Genomic DNA, 11,082 nt, shown 5'->3' with positions numbered 1-11,082 from the left:
ACTGACCGAGTGGACTCAAGCATTCCTTTCTCTTTTTTTCTTTCCTGCTCTAAAGCTTTGAAGTAAACTTCCAGTCCTGCTCTGAAACTTCTCTCGGTCTCCTTTTCTGCCTTATGTACCTCAGTCGAATTCTTTTTTTCTGAGGAGGCAAGAATTGAGATTGCTGCAGACCCATATATATTTGCCACCAGTAACTTGAATATTTACCACCACTAACATATTTTGGTGCTATGTGACTCAGATACCTTCTGCCAGTAACACGTTGTCTGAAGTCCCTTCCTAGGGCTCAGTGCCCTGAGAGAGAAAGTCCAGCCCCTGAGTAAGCTGAAGAGATACCTGCATACAACAGGGTGTGAACATTTGGGGTGAAAGAAGTGTGGCTCAAGCCTGTAATCCCAGCACTTTGGGAGGCCGAGACGGGCGGATCACTGGAGATCGAGACCATCCTGGCGAACACGGTGAAACCCCGTCTCTACTAAAAAATACAAAAAAAAAACTAGCCGGGCGCGGTGGCGGGCGCCTGTAGTCCCAGCTACTCGGGAGGCTGAGGCAGGAGAATGGCGGGAACCCGGGAGGCGGAGCTTGCAGTGAACTGAGATCCGGCCACAGCACTCCAGCCTGGGTGACAGAGTAAGACTCCGTCAAAAAAAAAAAAAAAAAAAGACCGAAAAAGCACACACCTACACAAACTGTGAAGTTGTGAGTTTAAATCTGTATTGTTTTTGTTTTTGTTTTTGAGACAGAGGCTCGCCCTGTCGCCCAGGCTGGAGTGCAGTGGTGTGATCTAAGCTCACTGCAACCTTTACCTCCTGGGTTCAAGCGATTCTTCTGCCTCAGCCTCCAAAGTAGCTGGGATTACAGGCACATTTCACGATGCCCAGCTAATTTTTGTATTTTTTAGTAGAGAGAGGGTTTCACCATGTTGGCCAAGCTGGTCTCAAACTGCCGACCTCAAGTGATCACTCGCCTCAGCCTACCAAAGTGCTCAGATAGCAGGCGTGAGCCACCACACCCAGCCTAAATCTTTATTTTTTTATAAAACAATATTATGTGAACATTTTTATAAAATGGTAAATGCTATGGTTTGAGTGTTTGTGTTCCTCCAAAATTCATGTAGAAACTTAATCCCCAATGCAACAGTGTTAAGAGGTAGGACCTTCGGGAAGTAATTAGGCCATGAAAGTTCCACCTTCATAGATGGGATGAGTGCCCTTATAAAAGGGCTTAAGAGTGCAAGTTCATCTTTTTTTGCCCTTTCCGCTATGTGTGGACACAGCAAAGGTGCCATCAATGAAGCAAAGAGCAAGCCTTCACCCGACACCAAATCCACTGATGCCTTGATCTTGTACTTTCCAGCCTCCAGAACTCTGAGAAATAAATTTCTACTATTTATAAATTACTCATTCTATGGCATTCTATTATAGCCACCCAAACAAAGATAGTAAATATATGTGAACTTGTTAATTTGCTATTCATACTTTCAAGTATTTCTCAGTGAATCTCCCTAATAACAAAATATTAAACACTAAAAATGTATACTTAGAAAATAAAATCATTCTGTATTTTTCATTTATAAGATCCCCACACAATGACCTATAGATATCCAAGATATCCAAGGTAATTACACAATGCAAATAGACGGGTACTCGTTTTTCAGATGTGTATCTCTTTAGGTAATATGTGTATACATATAAACTATTTATTTACATATATATATTTTTTTCTACATATTTAACCCGACATGCACAACTGCTGGGTAATGGATTTCCACACTGGATTTCCAAGGAATGAACCAGATCATGAAGTATTTCCTTCCTGATGTATCTGGCTAGTCTCAAATCAGCTCTGACCTCTCCTCTTAGCCCTGGCTAATGCCTCCTGTCCGAACACTGGCTTTCCATAATTTTTATTTGACAATTCCCCCTCTTTTGGTAAGTGAGAGTGTGATAAAAATTTACGACATCAGTACTACTCTCAGTTGCCATCATTTTGGGTTTCTGGTCTCAACATGCCATTTATAGGTTACAGTGTCCTCCTCATTACTGAGACAGGATTTTTTCTTGACCTTGACCCCCTTCGTAGGGAGGAACTGGAGTGGCTCATTTCACTCAGCCTGCAGTCCATGGATGGCTGTTACAGCTCAGTGAAGGTTCAGGGTGACAGCCTCCTGCACCTGCCCTTTTTGACACCTGAATTCTTGTTCAGCATCCAGGAAAAATCTGTTCACATGAATGGACTGAAAAGTAGTGTGTGCAGAGGATTTTACTGGGTGATGGATGTGGCTCTCAGCGGAATGGGGAGTTGGAAAGGGAGTGGTGCAGGAAGAAGGTGATCTTTCCCTGAAGCCCAGCCATCTCCAGCCAGGCCCCCCTCCAAAGCTGCACCATCTAAAGTTACCTATGTTTATCTGTTGTCTCTGACGTTCAGCCACATGCATCCCTAATGTTCAGCAGCTTGTATCCCCAACCACTTGCATCAGCCACTTTTGCTGCTTTTTTTTCTTCTTTTTTTTTCTGTCAGCCGGTCTGCTTTTTATGGGCACAGAATAAGGGGCAGGGCGGGCCAGAAAGGCAGTCATTTGGGCAGAAAAATGGGGTCTGTTTTTACTTAGGGTCGATGTTCCAGGCTTTAGGGTCGAGGTTCCAGGCTTGAGGGTTGGTTTTAGCTGGAAGCCCAGCCATTCTGTATTATTACCATGGATTTCTTTGAGTTGTTGTTCCAGCTAGAGAGACACCATTTCATGTTTGACAGATAGCTGTAAGGAAACATTTAAAATTTTGTGGGGTCATGTGGTGCATATCTGCAATTCCAGCTACTCAGGAGGCTGGGGTGAGAGGATTACTTAAGTCCAGGAGTGTCAGACCAACCTGGGCAACCTCTGTCTCAGACCCCATCTCAATTAAAAAACAAACCAAAAAAAAAAAAAAAACTATTGTGTGGTAAATGTGTGTAAATGCTTCAATTTTTGTTTACAAAAGTATATTTTACCAAATTATTGTAAGCTATAGATAGCTTAAGAGAAGAAACAAAGGTTTTCTTAAATCTGGAAAAGAAAACATTATAAGAACTAGCAAAGTTTCTGGCCGGGCACGGTGGCTCACGCCTATAATCCCAGCACTTTGGAAGGCCGAGGTGGGCAGTGTCAGGCCTCTGAGCCCAAGTCAAGCCACTGCATCCCCTGTGACTTGCACGTATACGCCCAGATGGCCTGAAGTAACTGAAGAATCACAAAAGAAGTGAAAATGCCCTGCCCCACCTTAACTGATGACATTCCACCACAAAAGAAGTGAAAATGGCCAGTCCTTGCCTTAAGTGATGACATTACCTTGTGAAAGTCCTTTTCCTGGCTCATCCTGGCTCAAAAAGCTCCCCCACCGAGCACTTGGTGACCCCTACTTCTGCCCGCCAGAGAACAACCTCCCTTTGACTGTAATTTTCCTTTACCTACCCAAATCCTATAAAACGGCCCCACCCTTATCTCCCTTCGCTGATTCTCTTTTCAGACTCAGCCCGCCTGCACCCAGGTGATTAAAAAGCTTTATTGCTCACACAAAGCCTGTTTGGTGGTCTTTTCACATGGACGTGCATGACAGGCAGACCACCAGGTCAGGAGTTCAAGACCAGCCTGGCCAATATGGTGAAACCCAGTCTCTACTAAAAAAAGAAAAAAAAAAAAATTAACTGGGCATGGTGGCACACGCCTGTAGTCCCAACTACTCGGGAGGCTGAGGCAGAAGAATCGCTTGAACCCTGGAGGCAGAGGTTCCAGTGAGCCGAGATTGTGCCACTGCACTCCAGCTGGGGCACAGAACAAGACTCTGTTTCAAAAAAAAAAAGCTGGCCGGGGGTGGTGGCTCACGCCTGTAATCCCAACACTTTGGGAGGCCGAGGCAGGTGGATCACAAGGTCAGGAGTTCAAGACCAGCCTGGCCAAGATGGTGAAACTCTGTCTCTACTAAAAATACAAAAAAATTAGCTGGGCGTGGTGGCGGGCGCCTGTAATCCCAGCTACTCGGAGGCTGAGGCACAGAATTGCTTGAACCCGGGAGGCGGATGTTGCAGTGAGCTGAGATCATGCCACTGCGCTCCAGCTGGGGCACAGAGCAAGACTCCGTCTCAAAAAAAAAAAAAAGAACTAGCAAAAGTTTGAAATAAAGAAACCTTAAAAACCCATAACTCTTTTTCATCAGTTCATTGTGTCTCATGTAATTCTTACTCTAATCTTGGTCATCAGTTTCACAAACTCTATTTTTTCATTAGAATTATGGAAATATAGTCTAATCATATGAACTCAAAGTTATTAAAAACCTGTACTGGTCAGAATTATTTTCCTTATTTCTATGAATCTCCTTGAAGCCATAACACTTTTGGATTATAATTGCTTGCGAGACGCTTTCAAAAAGGCATCAAAATAAAGCTATTAACTGTGGACATTAAATATGAAAATAGCCATTGTTAAAAACCTGATGAGAGTCTATTATAATAATGATGGAATTGACAAAAAGAATTTGGTTATTTCTGAAACAACATTGTGACTGATAGCATTTATACCAAGACATATCAGAGTTCCACGAATGTTATACGATTTCGGAACACATATTAATAATATATCCATGTAAATATAACTCAAAAGAAGAATAACCATCATTCCTTATTTAGACAGTGCTTCTCATATAAATGAGCATATCAGATAAGCTGACTTGGTGTAATATCTCTTTTACAACTACTTTCAGAAGTTCTAGGGCTTATCATAATATTCCAAAGTTACTTCAAGGTCAAAAATACTTAATTTTGATATTTGAGAAGTATGTCAACTATCAATGGTCTAGAATACTTGATCAAAATAGGATCACAGGTCCCTATGAAATAAAATGAAAATAACAAAAGATTTCATAAGCACAAAGCCCAAAAAATTATCTTGATTAAACACAGAATCTCTGTTCCCTAGGCCAGTTACCTAAAAGGTAAAGAAAAACCTCTCACAATTTCCTTTTAAAAACAGCTCAATGTTCTGAGAAAATCCAGTTATTCCAACACAGGGGTCCAAAACCTTACCTTCACCAGTGCATTTTTTTTTTATTAATCATCAATTTTTGGCAAAACTTTATATTATTTATAATTAGCTTCTAATTTTAAGCAACTTGATGACACATAAAATTTTTTTCATGAGATGTCTATTCTGTGAACTTTCTATAACTTGCAAAATTTACTTTCCTTTTCCCTATATCATTTTGACCACACAAAGTTCTCTTAAGCAAAAGAAAAAATTACTTTTTTCACCTTTCTTTACCAAAACTACATCTTCATACTTATAACTTTTTTTTTTAATCTCTTCTACTTACTGGTTCCTTCTCTGCCTTGTTTGTCTTTCCTTCTGTAAACCAAAAATAAAATTCTAAGTCCCCTCAAGCATCTGAATGGACTTTCTCCTCAGCCAGCATTCTTAAAATTGAACCTGAGAGACTGTTTTATGTCATGATATGAAGTGGGGGTTGAACGGGCCTCATTATATCTCTCCAACATTAACATCAACATAGGCTTTAAGTCTGGTAAGAAATATTTCACAACCTATACTCTCTGAAGCCTGCTAGCTAAAAGCTTCATCTGCATAGTAAAACTTTGGTCTCTACAACCTCTTGTCACAACCCAGACATTCCTTTCTATTGATCACAGGTCTTGAGACAACCTCAATGAATTGTCATCCAGAAAATGTTTAAATTTACCTTAAATTTACTGATAGCCTGGAAGCCCCCCCTTGGAATTGTCCCGCCTTTCTGGACCAAACCAATGTATTTCTTAAATGTATTTGATTGATGTCTCATGCCTGCCTAAAATGTATAAAACCAAGCTGCACCCCCACCTCCCTGGGCACATGTTCTCAGGACCTCCTGAGGGCTGTGTCAAGGGCCATGTTGCTCATATTTGGCTTAGAATAAATCCCTTTAAATATTTTACAGAGTTTGACTCTTTTTGTCGACACTTCCTAAATCTATATTTTGAAATATCCTTTTAAAAACCTCCAAATTAGATGAAATTTGCTCTTTTAACAAAAACATATTCTCATGTCTTTTTACAATTTCTCTTGCCAAAACACACCTTACTTTCCTTGTACATAATTTTTTTTATTTCTAGTAGTTTTAATTATATATATTAAATACAATTTTAAATTCTTAGTAATCTTATTTTTTTTGTGAAAATGTAAGAAATAGGCAATTTGAACTGTGTTACATGCCAATATTTTATGAATATACTGAAGAGAATCAAAATATTTCACCCCAAAATATACTTCTTTGACATATTTTGAGATGGCTGCCCAGACAGCCAACTGAGGCAGGGAAATAGGGTCTGGAGGTAGGGAACATAAGGCTGATTCACGCTTTAGCCATGACAGGAAATAGCCTCTCCATAGGGCATAGGCCAAGTAAATGACTTTGTAACTTTACTTCATCCTCTCCATTTCTTTTTTCTTTTTTTTGAGACGGAGTCTTGCTCTGTCGCCCAGGCTGGGGTGCAGTGGCCGGATCTCGGCTCACTGCAAGCTCCGCCTCCCGGGTTTACACCATTCTCCTGCCTCAGCCTCCCGAGTAGATGGGACTACAGGCGCCCGCCACCACGCCCGGCTAAGTTTTTGTATTTTTAGTAGAGACGGGGTTTCACCGTGTTAGTCAGGATGGTCTCGATCTCCTGACCTCGTGATCCGCCCGTCTCGGCCTCCCAAAGTGCTGGGATTACAGGCTTGAGCCACTGCGCCCGGCCCATCCTCTCCATTTCATAGGGCATACCCCAAGTAACCAATGGAATCCTCTAGAGGATATCTAAACTCCCAAAAATTCTGTAATGGGTCCTTTAAGCTCCTGTGCTCAGGCCCGCTCCCACACCGTGGAGTATACTTTATAAAACCCTTCATTCCTTCTTTGCTTTGTTTGTGCGTTTTGTCCAATTCCTTGTTCATGACACCAAGAACCTGGACACCCTACACCATTAACACAATGAGCAGAAGTAACCCCACAAAACTCTTTTCTTGTAGGAGATTTGCATCTATAAAAAATCTGCATTGATGCAGCCAAAGTTTCTCTGAAGCCCTTCTTTGTCCAGATCTAGGAAAGATTAACTAACTGAGAGTCTGACACCTTAAAGGTCTATACAAAATATTTACCATCTATTGTTTCTGATGGCTGCTACCTGTGATGTTTCATCTACATAACAAGACAACCTTTGCCAGCCATGCCTCCGCTTCTCTCCCTCCCATAATCCATCTTGCAGCTATAACCTGATTTACCACCATAACCTGTTTTTGGCTATGCTCCATGTCCCCATTCTTGCTGTAACCTCGAAATAGTATATAAGCTTCCATACTCCAATGTGGGGGAGGTTGGGAATCACTCGGTGATTCTCTCCAGGCAAGCCAATAAATGTGCGTGCCATTTCTCCTATTAATCTCCCTCTTGTGAGCTGATTTTTCAGCAAACCTTCACAGAGTGAAGGAGAGGTGTTCCTTTGGCCCCTACAATTTATTTCATAATTTCTAGAAGCATGTACTGTCTCACAGAAAAAATTTTTAAATGTTTACTAACAGACCCAAGTATATTTTGCTTCTCTATACCACATAAAAACAAGATGCCAAGGTATATAAATTTTACACATATGATTAGTAATTAATGTTTTAGTATTCTAACTTATTTAGAAATCACCTGAACATTTAATGACTATTTATTACTTAAGGATTTAAGTTACCAAAAAGATTTTTAAAACTATGAAGAGTTCATTTATAAACATTTGTGTCTAATTTACATATTTAATACCTTTCTTGTGATCTATAATGTTTATGTTCCTAAATCTCTCAAAATGGAGTCACTTATGACAAGTGACTCAGCTGATAGTGAAACTACTGAGCTCTGAGAGCGATAAGCATATGTATGGTGGAATGAGGTGATAAGATGACACTTGTTGTGGCCAGACACTGTTAGGGGTGGCGAATATTCAAGTTACTGACAGCTAATCCATACAGGTCTGCAACAACTGCAGTTCTTGCCTACTCAGAAGAAATAATTTGACTGAGGGGCACAAGGCAGAAGAAGAGACCGAGGCAAGTTTTAGAGCAGGAGCATGTTTGTTAAAAAGCTCTAGAGCAGGAACGAAATAAAGGAAAGGACACTTGGAAGGGGCCTCAGTGGGCAACTTGAAGGACAAGTGCAGCATTTGACCTTTTGACTTGTATATGCTGGACTACTTTTGGTGTCTTACATCTCTTTCCCTTTATTCTTCCCTTAGGGTGGGCTACCCACATGTACAGTGCCCTCATTGCACTTGGGAGGTGAGCATGTGCAGTGTGTTTACTGCAGTTGTACACATGCTTAATGGAGGCTTTCTTCCCTTTTCCAGTGGAATACCCCCAGAAGGTCATACTCTGCCTTTTTGTCTCTTAATGTGCATGCCCAGGCTCACTTGACCAATACCTGAGATTTTATTGGAAGCTGCTGATTACCAATTTCAAGTGTTTTTATCTATTGAGAAATTGCCTCTCCCTGGCACCTGTGACCAATTACATTTTAATGTGACAACTGTTGGATCATCAGGAAATTGCCTCTCCCTGGTGCCTGTGACCAATTATCATTTTTAGAGAGGCAGTGTGACAACTGCCAAACCATCACCTGATGGTCGCCTGACATTTCTGGTGCAGGGGTGGGGAGCCCTCTCCTGCCCCACTCATGCCTGGCTAGCTACCTACTGTAACAAGACCTGACAAGAAAGTGAAGCCAAAAGGTAGCTGAAGATGATGGGTATGGATACTGGACACTTCTACAGAGGACCATAAAAACCACAAAGAAATGGACCATGACAGAGACACCTGCAGAAACTCTGCCTGTGAGAACTCGGAAGCCTCTTTTCCATCCATTGCAGTTACCGGAAGCACTGCTGAGAGAAAAAGAAGCACTCCCCCCACCCCATCCCAGTCAGTAGACTGGTCTCCTGAACTACTTGCTGTGTTCCTTCTCTCTGTCTATAACTGTCTGTGTCTGTTGAATATATTTGCATGATTGGTGGTGTGTGAAAGCCTCGGAGTAAACCATGAATTTGTAGGAATTTAATTAGTCAGTGAGTCATTTTGAAACATTCCCCCCACCACTTTCATAAGAATTTGCACAACCAGGCTGATTTGACCTGACACAAGATCATGAAAATTCTATAAGACATTGAATAAAACTAACCACCATCTCCAGTTATTCTGTTAATCATTTTTACAGAATAAAAATGTTAGGCATTGGCTACTTAACCAAAAATCCGAAAGTTAAATACATCGGTATTTTTGCTGATCAGAAGACATAATTATTTCCAAACAGTCCTATTTACCAAAAATTTACTCAAATCACATAAGCCAAAAGGCATTTGAGTTAGGTTCTATTTTTTGATAAAATATTTGATTCAAGCACTTTTTCTTTAAGTCAATCAGTCAGAGTCTCTTACACATTTTGGTTGAGAAATATTACATAAGCATAACACACATAGATGTGGAAAAAGAAGCAGATTTTATAGCTTTATTAAGATTCTTCATTTGCCAATTTTGAAATACCTTCTCCCCTTTAGACCATCAATCTTTCAATCACCCATTCCGTTGCCCTAAGCAATTGTTAGCCAGGCAACTCTACAATTTGCACTTCCAAAAAAAAAAAAAAAAAGATTACTTTCAGATAAAACAAGACAATTTACAATACTTAGAGCAATATAGAAACTTCGATTAATAGAAACCCTATTATTTGTCAAAACAAGAAAAGGCATAGGTAAAGCTCCAATTAAGACAAGATGGCTAGAAAAAGCACCTTAAACATAGGTAAGATTGTTATGTAAACTAACCCACTACCTTTCCCATCGTTAAAGTTTCTAGTGGTTTAGGTGCAGAAAGGGAGACAACTTTACTAATGGGGATTTCCTTTACAGATGTAAATTTCTTTTACAAAGAGTTTCAAAAGAGCCAACTAAATGTCATACAGTTGTATTTGATTTTATGTATAGCGTTAGAGACGGTCTCTCTCTGTCACCCAGGCTGGAGCGTATGGTCACCATCAAAGCTCACTGCAGCCTCAAACTCATGGGCTCAAGCAATCCTCCCACCTCAGCCTCCCAAGCAACCGGGACTACAGGTGCAGGCCACCAAGTGTGGCTAATTTTATTTTTGTAGGGAGGGGGGTCTCCCTATGTTGCCCAGGCTGGCCTTGAACTCCTGGCCTCAAGCGATCCTCCCACTTCAGCCTCCCAAAGCACTGGGATTATGGGTATGAGCCACAGAGCCCGATCAGTTGTAAAGATTTCATTTCATAGTCTTTTCAATTTAGATTTTTTGATTTTTTGTTAATTTGATTACTGACTTCAGGGAAGAGTCCTTTAATGAATAGGACAAAAAATAACTGGTAGAAACTTAACCTGAGCATTCCTTGGGGGCCTATAAATCCTGGTGTTAAATGAAGATTATTATCTGAGGGAGTGGGTAGCCTGTTTTCAGGGGCTTTCTTGGAAATCTTTGGGGGCACTCCCTGATTTCAATGTCCTAGTTGTTTGCACAAAATGGCAACAATACTTCGCAAACTGCTGTTTTAGGGGTCCCTTATTGGAGAAGTGCTCTGGGACAAGTCTAGAAGTCATTCTAGGTTGTTGGTTGCCATGGAGCTGAAACATTTTGGGAACGACTTTCAAAAGGTCATTTCAGTCTTTCTGGCTTTGCCTGGCCCATAAGTAGACCAGATGGGGCTTGTCAGGTCCTTGATACTGAAAGAGCAGGAGCACCATCATCTCGAACAAACACCGCCACTTTAAGTTCCAGCTCCCTTTCTAGCCTCATGCATTTCAAGGAAATCACTTCTCTTCTAACTTCAAGCAGCCGGAAAGAGCAGACAGTAAAATACAGATAAGACAGCTCTGGCACAGAGGGAGGTGGGAGGAAAGTCTCTTGGGTAACTGCCAAACTTCACCCTCATACAATGGGCCCCAGTAAAACAGTGGGCCTTAATAAACACATTCCTTTCCCTTCGGGTACACTGAGATAGGGAAGCTAAAAGCAGACTCTGGGAGGTGGCGGGGGCCGCGGCG

General features: G+C 41.2%; 1 protein-coding gene across 1 annotated transcript in view; it reads right to left on the bottom strand.

Moving 5' to 3' along the window:
* The window catches only part of LOC105530266 (protein BEX1), a 270,313-nt gene that overhangs the window by 33,142 nt on the left and 226,089 nt on the right, over nucleotides 1-11,082 (bottom strand). The gene's annotated exons all lie outside the window — the stretch shown is intronic.

This window comes from Mandrillus leucophaeus, unplaced genomic scaffold (assembly GCF_000951045.1).
Source record: "Mandrillus leucophaeus isolate KB7577 unplaced genomic scaffold, Mleu.le_1.0 Scaffold809, whole genome shotgun sequence".
NCBI lineage: Eukaryota > Metazoa > Chordata > Mammalia > Primates > Cercopithecidae > Mandrillus > Mandrillus leucophaeus.
The sequence above is the reverse complement of the archived record's forward strand: the minus strand, read 5'-3'. Positions and strand labels throughout refer to the sequence as shown.